Source organism: Ixodes scapularis, unplaced genomic scaffold (assembly GCF_016920785.2).
Source record: "Ixodes scapularis isolate PalLabHiFi unplaced genomic scaffold, ASM1692078v2 PGA_scaffold3__209_contigs__length_174095766, whole genome shotgun sequence".
In the NCBI taxonomy this organism is placed as follows: Eukaryota; Metazoa; Arthropoda; class Arachnida; order Ixodida; family Ixodidae; genus Ixodes; species Ixodes scapularis.
Genome location: NW_024609868.1, coordinates 43,902,082 through 43,914,096, shown reverse-complemented (window position 1 = coordinate 43,914,096; position 12,015 = coordinate 43,902,082).

Sequence of the window (12,015 nt, the reverse complement as noted above, 5' to 3'; positions counted from 1 at the left end):
GAACTAGAAAATTCATCTCTTTGCCTGATAGGGCCACAGAAGGACTGCTTACACATGCTGCACCCAGCCTCGCTATCTCAACAGCCTCTAGAATTTCGCGAGTAAGCTGGTCCCTATGACGCTTAACAACCTCACACCGTTGGAAGTCGGGAAGGCAACCACAGTCGCGGCAATGAATGCCCAGGTGACCAGACACGGTTGTGGAGACACTGTAAGCGTGCTCTCTCAACCTGTCGTTGAGACAGCGGCCCGTCTGGCCAACGTAGCGCCTGCCACACGTCAGAGGGAGAGAATAAACAACCCCCTCCGAACACGGGACAAAGCGATCTCGATGCCTCGTACTGCAAGCCGTGGCCGCCCTCGAAGAAGGGTTAACAGCTCTGCACAACCTGGACAGCTTGTCCGGGGCAGAGAATAAAACGGCGACGTCACACCTGCCAGCAATGCGTTTTAGGTTGTGGGACAGGCCGTGTACGTAGGGAATAACCACAAACTTTCTTCTTTCCCTTCCCTTTGTGTTGTTGGCCTCTTCTTCACTTCTCATAGGGCTGCTCCTGATATCTTTCAGCAAAGACTCGGCGACCGTCGTTAACACGTGAGAGGGAAACCCAGCATCTGCGAGGCGTTCAGTTTGCTTGTCAAAGCTATGTTTAATTTTATGATAACAAGACCTACGCAGCGCATGTGTATAGCAAGTCCTTGCAATCGCCCGCTTGACAGTTTTTGAGTGAGCGGACTCGAATGGCAACAATGGCTTTCCAGCACGGGGTTCATAGCTCCAACAAAGATGACCTGGACATATAGTTAAATTCAAATCCAAAAACCGGATGCATCCTGCCTCAGGCACTTCATGAGTCAGAACAAGTGGCGAAAGGCAATGACTAAAAATGCTTAAAACGTCAGTCATTGACGAAAGAAAGGATACGGCATCGGCATGAAACAAAATCAGAAAATCATCTACGTACCGGAAGACCTTTGCAACTTTGGTTCCCCCAAGCCGTTCAAAGATGAGGCGGTCAAGGCTCGCTAACAACAAGTCGCTAAGTACGGGGGCAATGCAAGAACCAATACATACCCCTTGCCGTATCCTTTCTTTCGTCAATGACTGACGTTTTAAGCATTTTTAGTCATTGCCTTTCGCCACTTGTTCTGACTCATGAAGTGCCTGAGGCAGGATGCATCCGGTTTTTGGATTTGAATTTAACTATATGTCCAGGTCATCTTTGTTGGAGCTATGAACCCCGTGCTGGAAAGCCATTGTTGCCATTCGAGTCCGCTCACTCAAAAACTGTCAAGCGGGCGATTGCAAGGACTTGCTATACACATGCGCTGCGTAGGTCTTGTTATCATAAAATTAAACATAGCTTTGACAAGCAAACTGAACGCCTCGCAGATGCTGGGTTTCCCTCTCACGTGTTAACGACGGTCGCCGAGTCTTTGCTGAAAGATATCAAGAGCAGCCCTATGAGAAGTGAAGAAGAGGCCAACAACAGAAAGGGAAGGGAAAGAAGAAAGTTTGTGGTTATTCCCTACGTACACGGCCTGTCCCACAACCTAAAACGCATTGCTGGCAGGTGTGACGTCGACGTTTTATTCTCTGCCCCGGACAAGCTGTCCAGGTTGTGCAGAGTTGTTAACCCTTCTTCGAGGGCGGCCACGGCTTGCAGTACGAGGCATCGAGATCGCTTTGTCCCGTGTTCGGAGGGGGTTGTTTATTCTCTCCCTCTGACGTGTGGCAGGCGCTACGTTGGCCAGACGGGCCGCTGTCTCAACGACAGGTTGAGAGAGCACGCTTACAGTGTCTCCACAACCGTGTCTGGTCACCTGGGCATTCATTGCCGCGACTGTGGTTGCCTTCCCGACTTCCAACGGTGTGAGGTTGTTAAGCGTCATAGGGACCAGCTTACTCGCGAAATTCTAGAGGCTGTTGAGATAGCGAGGCTGGGTGCAGCATGTGTAAGCAGTCCTTCTGTGGCCCTATCAGGCAAAGAGATGAATTTTCTAGTTCCGTGACTTGCTCGATTTTTAGCACATACTCTGTACGGCTGTGTCATGGCGCATTTCATTATTATTTTTTTCAATGTTTTTTTCAATGTTTTTTATCATTGTTTTATTTTTATTGGTGATACATCACATGGGCTCAATTTTTTATGTTCTTTTGTTCGTGACACCGCAAATAAATATTGCGAGTTTGCGTTCAATAAACTCAGTTGTAAGTCAGCGCTACGTCCGTGTCACTTCTTTGTCTGGTCCTCGTCTTTCCGCGCTGTTTTTAATTTCCGTTCTATTCTAGGTTTTGTAAGCTTATGCCATACACGTGGTGGCATACCCTGCCAATGATATCTTGCGCTCCCAGAGGCTCTTTCAGGCAGAGATGCATGCAGTCGGAGCGCCACTTAGACCACGTGGTCATTCAAGTAGTATCTCATTGGTGTGACCGATTAGACAAACATATTTCATTGGCTGAACCGATTAGGGAAACGCGGAGGAATTCACTTGAGAAACACCTCTTAATAGTAAAACCGATAAAAAATAAATTGCGGTGCAGTAAGAACACGAGAACCTCTGAGAGAGCATACGGTTTTACATAAGCAATCTCTTTGAAGGAAAAACATTAATTTTTTGTTGCAAGGTAATGCCAAGCAAATCACCTAGAGTGTGAGTATCTTAACGCAGCGTCACAATCAAAAGCTTCCAGGAGGTTTGTCTTCTAGTGCTGCAAAGCGGTCACTTGAAAAATGAGGCGTAGAACTGCGATCTAAGCCAAACACAAACTGCGGTTAGCTAAGTCGAGGCAATCCATGTATAGCTTTCAGTCCCGACGCCGAGGAAAAGATACTCGCAAGAAGTGTGTGATTTGCCCGAAAACACCCACTAACGTTGCGCATGCGCGATGGCGCGGGCGTGCAGTATGTAGGGCTATTGTTCTGCGGGGAGTACAAGAACAGATCTACCAAGAACTTTCCAATGTCGGGGAGCTTTGACCCACGGTGTCCACGTGACGTTGGCGCAGCATGTTACGTCACCTACTTACGCGAGTGGAAGCCGACGCCAGCAGAGACAACGACGGAAGTCGACCTTCTTTGGCGTCGTTCTTTTCTCGGGGTGACAGGCAGGTCGCCAAGACGAACACGCCGTTCCTCTCGGCTCTTTGTCGGGGCGTCTTCCGAGGAAGTGGGACGCTTCCGATCGTTCTGTTTCTTCTTTTTTCTTTTTCTTTTTTTGTGTTGTTACTAGGATGACAATGACGGCATGCATCGTCGTCGGTGATTTGTGGGCGTCGCTTCCGGAGAAATGATTGAGCTTGTGAAAAGGTGGTTTTTAATTTTGTTCATCTACTGATTAAAGGCGCGCTCACACAGTATCTGGCCTTGTCTACCTCATTATGTGCTTTTTTTCTCTCTCTCTTTAGTGAATGATAAGAATAAATAAAAATGAAACGTTGGCATGCCGCTAATATTGGCGCCGGCTGGTCCTTTGAACTTGATTGATTAGTGTTCATTTCCTTGAGAGTTCACAGTTGTTATATTAACTAAGCACTGCACAGAACACCCTGCACTTCTCTCCAAGTTATAAAAGTACACTGTTTACATTAGGGCGCTAGGATTGGTTATTCTATGTACGTACAATAATTCGTCCACTCAATAGCGACTACAATGTGTACCGTACAACATGCACTGAAGGGGTCATAATGCGCATTAGATTCCCAAAACACTTCTTGCATCAAAGGCAAATTTTAGTATGGTAATATACAATCAAGGTATACGAGCATCGTATAGTGTACTGTGTACTGGTATAATATAGTCCTTGTTTATTGCGCGCTGAATAACCAATTTGTAAGAATAAACCGACTCGTCTGCATCGCCATTTTGATTCACACAGTACCGTCTGCTAAAGTTGCACTATGTTACCGGGGCTTACGCTTGCTTACGTCAAGAGCAGTGTTGCGGGGTTGACACTTCAGAGTTGGAATGATTCCAGAATGGGAGATCGACGGCCGAGTGGGCTAAATCTCGGAGCACGTGGAGCGAAAGCTCGCGCTGCAGTACCCAGGGATCCTGGGTTCAACCCCACCCCTGCCCGTTTCGATCTGGATGAGCATCGTACCTGCGTGCGGTCGTGTATGCCTACTGCGTGATGCACGTTAACGACCCCAGGCTAGCGGCTGTACTGCACTGGCTAAATTGCTCCTTTACAGCTGGGAGACTCGTCGCCCGTTGGGGCGGACCAGTCTAGGCTCTATAAACATACACACAACCCAATTGTTTTTTGTTGATTCTGCAATTATTCTGGGGGGGGGGGGCTCTTTCGTGACCCCAGAATGCAATGATAATGGAATGGCAGCAGCGCTGGGGGGAATGGAATGGAAATGGAATTAGATGCCTTTCGCCCGGAGTGGGGTGGGAATGGATTGGGCTCGGTTTTAGGGCTTATGGCGCAATTCGCTAGCGCGTGGTAAGTGGCTCTTGTAACAGCATCATTGCACTGGAGATGACTGACGGATTCATTGTCGGCTTACGCACCTTCGAGGATAAAAATGGCGCGCCCTTGGTGAAGCAACCAAACGGTAGACGAACAAGGTGTCGTTCCTGGCGCCGCGAGACGCGACAAAGCAGCTGTCGTAATCATGCGCGATTAGCATGCGGTTTTCAACTAGGGTGCCGAACCGAACCCGAACCAAACACCGGAGCAAAACCGTCATTTTTTTAGCTGAACCGCAAGAAAACTGTAGTCGAAATAAAACATTCGATATTGAACCCGAACCGGAACAGAACCGTGATCTCATGTGGCGGTTACCAGTTCATTGGAAGCGGTTTGGTGGGATACAATGTGAGCCGCACCTTCTTGCGGGTGGCCCCGCGAAGTCAAATAAATATTAGCGACGGTGGTGTTAGCGGCTTAGTTTTGACTAAACAAAGGGCAGGACGGCATGGAGGCAGGTTAGTAATGACGAAACAAATAAGTATTTTTCTCTGCGTCTATGTGCAGCACGAATTGGCGTCGGCGTGGAGGTGTACACTTTTGTACTTTTTTCAGCTTACGATGGATCGCAAAAGACGATACTATACACCAACTCATGTTTACAAACAAACCGGAGCGCCCGGAGCGCCCCTAGCGGACGCCACCGGCGCCGCGCATGCGCGATGGGGGTGTGGGAAAAAAGCTCGCCGTCGCCCATAAACAAACCATTGAAATGCGATGTTGTCGGCGCCGGTGTGAGTCCCCGCGCTCTTTTTCGCGTGGAACTGTTGATTCTACGTCCTCCTAACGATGTCTGACTACTTGAGCAGCATCAGCGAAATTAACGAGGTTCGTTACACCGCAAAACTTCACGTGAATAATCTGACATGCGGCGATTCATTCCGCGTGGACGCCGCAGAACGTATGCTAAAGCCTGATTTGCGTGATGAGATTTCGCTCGCAATTTTCAGTAGCGACGTCGCTCGGACTGCAAAAGCGTGAACCGTAGCTGAGATGGTCGTCGTCGATACTGAAAATCGCAAGCAGAATCTAACCAAGTGAATCAGGCATAACAAGTCGGTGATGGCCACTGGTAACAATGATCAACATCTCCTTGTATCTACTGTTTACGTCGAGCCTGCTTACCAACCTTCAAACTTAAGTCTTTTAAGGCCTGCACTTAATTCTTATCGCAAGTACCGGGCCCACGTTTGGTCTACGGGCCGGTGTCCTCTAAAAGAGCAGACGACAAGCAGAAACGTTAGAAAGAGCAGACGACAGTTCGAACGATCAGGCGACCGTTTGAACTTGAAGACGCACTAAACGTAGTCCGCAGGTGGTCCGTACAACTTGACGGTTTTACGGCGTTCATTTTGGAATCAAACAAATAAATTTGATGGCCAGTAGTATCCGTGAATTTAACCCAAAATGCTTCCCGCCCAAGCAATCGTGGTCCCACGGCGTCTGGTTTTCCCTTTTCACGGCACATATCCGCGTTCTCGGACGAACCGAGCGCATGAAAACTGACCTTCAAACCTTTCTCGACTCTCTTGGTACAGCCCCAGTCGCAGCATTTTGACGACAAGGCAGGTTTTTGTCTGGTTCCTTTCAAAACAACGCAGGAATACACGTCTCAAATGGGCACTTCCGCCCTCAGCCCCAGACCGGAAGTGCGTCCGACGCGCCACCACCGCGCCGTGACGTAACAGAGATGAGTTACAAGTCAAGAAGGTAGGAGAAGCTCCTCCCAGAAGTGTGATGCGCCCGTTTCAAATCTCTCCGCAGTCGAAAGAAGAGTTCGCTGGAAACGCTCCTTGTTCCGCTTCAATGGATTCCCACTTGTCTCCGATCTAACTTTTTAAGAAAGCGACCTTTGTATTCATCGGAGAGGGAACCGAGCCCCTGAAAGCAGCCTTTGTATCCATCGGGGGGGAAGCTAATCCCCGAAAGTCGTATTTGTTTCCGTCGGTGGGGGAGAACTCTAATCTCCCTCTCGTGGCTTCCACAATGCTAAGTCAAAGTCGAAAGATAAAGCAAATATGTACAGAAAGGCAAGACCCTCCTCGCGCGTTGTCCGCGACGTCACGGAAACGGTGGGACGTTATTGGATGCAAAGGTGGCGGAGGGATATCTGATTCCCTTTAAGGGGCATTTGCCGCTACCTTTTAACCTGTAACTGACTATAGTCACCGTAGCAAATTCCGGTTGGGCGGAGCGACGCGGGGAGCGCAAAGTCACGAAAGAAGCTACGAACTATGGATTGGCTCGTGTAGCCCGCAGCGTCCATCGCGGCACATTGTAAGGTGAAACGGAGTATATCTGACTGTGCCGAGAGCCTAAATATAGATTTGTGTGTGTGTGTGTATGTGTGTGTTTCTTTTTTTTCTGCTGGTCAATATTCCACAAAAGGAGAAAGCGAACATAAACATCAAAGTAAAAACAAAAAGGTTGACGCCTGTCAGCAGGTTTGTTCCACTTTGGTGAAATCTGGAGGCACCAAGAGGCGAAGCCGCGACGAGCGCGACACTGCGGTGTCGGTCGTCGGGACGCCAGTCGTCCAGAGCCGACGCTGCTTAAAGAACTTATTATTTTCTTTGTGTACGTTTTCTAGAAAGATCAAGTCTCCTGTTGTCTTTTATATGTCCTTTTTGGCTTTAGTCGTCTTTCGACCGGCCCCTCGCTGTCTTCTCCTCTTCAACTTAGTCATTCGAGCAAGTCGTTCGAGAATCAGGGCGAGCTCTGGATGAGCACTCAGTGGGTACAATGCCGCCATACTATGGCTGACTAAAATCCTATATAAGCAACTTACGACTAATTTGTTTTTGTGGGTAGCTTGTGAGTACGGTGTGTGCTACCGTCATGGTGTCGCTGTACGTGCCGTCTGATTGACTCCACATGGGAGTATACTGTACTTCGGTGCTGTTTCCAGGCGCCTGTGTAACCAGGTGATTTTCATAGAACGCTGTTTGCGTGAAAAATTCAAGATTACAAAACGAAATTAAGCATATAATTGTTTTGCTGTCCTCCTTTCCGCACCACAGCTTCCGATTATCTAATTTATTTTAGTGAAGATGACGCCGTTTTAAACTCACCTTTTCTTCTTAACGACTGGGAGCTCTAGACTTTTCTTTCAAGAACTGGTTTGCACTGGTTCGCGCTTGATGGAAACGGCGACCGAGACGTTATTACACAAGAGTCCCTGAACCAGAACCAAATTGGAACAAAATGCAAAGCAACCCGAACTTGAACCGAACCGGAATAATGACCCAATTCGACTCCCTGCTTTTAACTCAGCCGATCTTCTAGTGTTAGTGTGGAACACAAATAAAAAAATTGGATTGAATGTACAGGAAACGTAAAAGTTTACGTTTTAATCCAGGTTTCCTAATATGACGGTACAGTCCCTTGTGCTGGCGCCGTATACCAATTGCATTTCGTCAGTGGTTTTCTGTTCTTGCGGCGATTCGGTTGCGAAGTGTTTGAAGCAGAGAGTAAGATAGCTTCTTCTTGCGCCACGCACGAAATCGACATTTTTAAGGCCTTGTCAAACAAACAACACGCTAACCATGCATCTGTGAGGGCATACACGGTCCGTTTGCGAAGAAAACGAGTGGTTTTAATTTTTGGCGCCAGTTGGGACTCGTAAGCCTTTCACGCTTGATCGCGTGGTCGATTTCTGCAGTGACAAGAGGTTACCACGAATCGCTTTGTGCGGCCACCCCTCGGTTTAGCAGAATGGGTGCTTTGAGAATGCTTTTGCATACTTTTGCATACTTTTGCAGCCTTCTCCGCGCTGGGTGGCGTTAGCAGCTTTATGATGTCTTTTTTTTTTTTTTCAGTAACACAATCTAGCTGTCGATGGCCATATGGCCATTTTTTTCACGTTTGGTGTAATTGTGGAGTTCAGCAATTTCAAAAGTGGGAATGGGCCCAGTGTCTCCCTTCTCAGAAGTTGAAAGGAATGGAATTGTCGGGCACTCTAATTTCCCGGAATGAAATTGGAATGGAATGAGAGTGCCCATTCCGCAACAATGGTCGAGAATCACCGAAACATCCGTGCATAGCATGAAGCGTGGCTGCTGATTCAAGAAGCTTTGCACCCGACATGCAAACCACGAATGTCCCGACGACTCGTGACGTAAGGCGGCGATCTGGGCGAGAAAGAAAACTTTATTCAAACCACCCATGCCGTTGGAACTGATTCAACATGGTTAAAGTTGCGCTTGTCTGTCGTCTACGTGCTTCTCTCCTCTGTTCCTGTATTTCTGGGCGCTTCTTTTGCCATGTTGATTCGAAAAATGAGAGTTTTGTTTTTCTGCAGTCAATGTGTGTTTACTGTTTGAGTTTATTTTCGGACTAAAAGTTGGTAACTGTTGCTACCGAGGAGTTCCCCAGGCAGCCTCAGGCAGGGCCAGGCCAGGACAGGAACCGCAGGCCGATTCCGGGCAGGAACATAACGAGCCGGGAGGGTCTCTCGCGACAAACTCTCTTTAATTACATGTACACAAAGTATCTACATCGTCCAAGAGCAGACTTTGCGACCTCCTGTTTGCTCCTTTTACCGGGTCGCTCCCGTGGTTGACAGCCAAGGGTGGCCGAGCTGCCAAAAAACGTCATGTCCAGGCTTCGCCCCCACTGATCCCCTGAAGCACGCGCGCACACACAAACACATACTGCAGTGACGGATGGGCTTCACATTCCGGCGCCGAGGAGGCCAGGACAAAGGGTCGACTGTCAGCCCGTGAGATGGTGACCGAGATAGTGATGATCCCTCCATTAGGCGGCGTCTTGGTACAGGAAAGGGTTTGGCCGGACCATTCGCAGTAGCCTCAGAGGATAATCCAAACCGAACACAGCCTCACGGAAGTCGTGCAGCTGGCGCGCCGTCACCCGGAATCTTCGCCCGGTAATGCCCCCAGTTCCCGCGTCGACTGATCCCGCCTCGGGCTAACGTAATCGCAGCCCGAAAGAAGGATCCGGCTCAGCTTCGCGCATAGGTGTGGCGACGTCAACACGGTTCCAGGCGGGGAACAAAGGAGGGTAAAGAGAGAGGAAGGGCGAGGCCTTGACCAAGGCCTGTCGCAACATAACGTCACTTTATTTTAAAAATATTTCCTAAAAGTAAAAAAAAAAAAAAAAAAAGAAGAGGAAATGCAAGGCAGCAAAAGATAAGACGAAAAAAAAAAAAGACAGGTTGTGAGCTGGATCATATTTTTGGCACATCGGCATGCTGTTGTCAGCAGCTCTTGTTGCCTTAAAAAAACAACTTTGTTTGTATTTGAGTTAAACCATTTGTGTGTGTGTGTTTGTGTGTGTGCGTGTGTGTAAAGCTAGTAAGCTCTGAAAAAAATCAACCATCTAGGTGAATGCCTTATTTCGAACTATTTTGTTCACGTTTGACCCATTGAGAGACAGGCGTCGAAAGAGCACAAGCCCGCACTTAATATCGCCACACCGCCGTCTTCTTCCGCGCGATAAAGACCGTCCGCTACGGTCAGCGAACGTGATCAGACGCACACGCGAACGCTGCGTCTGAAGCCAGCAACATCCGACACCATTTCCCGAATACCGTCTGCTAAAGTCAACGTGAGCAACGCCAGGACGCACCGACGTGGGGGCCGACAGCGGAAAGCGGTCGCCTGCCGAAACCTCGGCGTTTCCGACGAGGGTTTCTGCAAGCTCGCGCTGGGAGATTATAATCCATTTTCTTCCGAGCGGAGCAGAGCGAAGCGAGAGGTGACAGCGCGTAGCGCGGTCTCTGTGAAGGCCTCTAGCTTGTATCCTCAAGCTAGCGTTGCCGCCTTGATATCAGACGGCATTTAAAAAATGACGCCGCCCGTTCTTGGCTTCAGACGCTGCGTTCCCGTGCGTGTCTATTCAAATTCGGTGACCAAACCAGACGCACTTTATCGCGCGGAAAGATACGGCGGTATGACGAGATCAGGTGCGTGTTAGCTCTTTAGCCGTGCTTTTCAATGTGGAAAAAAAAAAAAAAAACACACACACACACGCACGCAGAAAAGTAGTGTTTTTTATTGGTATCCATAGGCTGTTTGTTCTGCTTGACACATAGAGCTAAAGTACCACACTTTTCTCTTTAAAATATATATATATATATATTTGCAGAGAAGTTGGATTTATCGGATCAGACTAATAGATGGGCTGACCTTGTATATGATACCGACCGATGCCTCTAGAACCAATGGCACCCTCAAGACAAGGCCCGAACATGACGTCATCGTAAGTGGGTCTCCGACCCGCTCCTAGCGGCAAGCACGCCAAAGCTCGACGATGACTTTTGGGAGGGGGGGAAGGGGGCGACGCAGGCCTGGTGTTGATAGAACTCCCCGCTGAATGTCAGTGCCCTGCAGAGCCCGTCGTTACTCGCGCCTCCCAGGAAGCCACAGTTCATACGTGCTTTCCACAAGGACGTTTCCTAATCTCCTAAGAGGATTCGGACGTTCTTAAACCCAACTCGCGCCCCTGAGAGGGAATGTTCAGCTTACCTGGGGTCAGCAGACTTTCCCCCAGCAATTATCGGAGTCTCCTGGCACAGAAGCAATGGCCGGGCAGGCAGAATGATAATACACAGAACAGATCTCGGGAGTCTTGAGGCCACGAAAAGTCATCGCACGCTTTGACAAGAGAAGGAACCCCAGGGGGCTGGGAGTGAACGCCGGTGACCTTCACGTTGGGGGTGGACGCGGTGAGACCCTCCAGTGATACTTTTTTCCGGGCCTCCTTTCACAGATTTAGGCGGTCGTAAATTGGGCTGTTTATTTATAAATACTGACACTATCGAAAATTATGTCGGAGTGAACAAAAATGGTTTAGAAATACAGCCTATAAATACCAGGAACAAAACTAATTACACGGTTTTTGATTTTGACGGAATCGGCTGAACGTCACTGCACATATCAGAGGAACGCACTCAGAGATTGCAGTGCCCTTCCAAATGTGACTAGCTTACTTGACTGCATCAACAACCGAAGCAAAATTAGTCAGTGCGCAGGTGAACTGGTTGAAGTTTACCATGATGTATTTAAACAGAGACTGAGGCAGAAAAAAAAAAACAAAAAAAAAAAAAACAACCACAACAGTTTTATAAAAAAATACAGGGACAGAGAACGTTTTTATAAATATGTTGTCTGGTGCTGTTTCAATCTCTACCACTGTCAATTTTTTTTTTCCCTTCTTGTACCCCTGTCTTCGCTTAGATACATCACTGTGGAGCAAAATGTTTCGGACTGAAATGGCGTAGATCAACAGTACTTAAACTTTAAACCAAATAAATTAAAAAAAAAAGATAATCAAGCAATGATTGATAATGCAATTAAAATGTAAAGGTGCAAGCGAGCTGGACCTCACCTAGCTGTGTTTAGAGATTTGTGTTTGTCCTTTGTTCCCCTTGTCCCCCTTCTCCAGGGATTATTTTCGTCCAATCAATACAGACCGTGTTTTCTTCATCCATCATTTGATGTTTCGGTTATCAGAGTTCTTCCGTTTTACCTTCCATCGCGAGAAGACGGAGGCATACGATACCCGTCAAGAGAA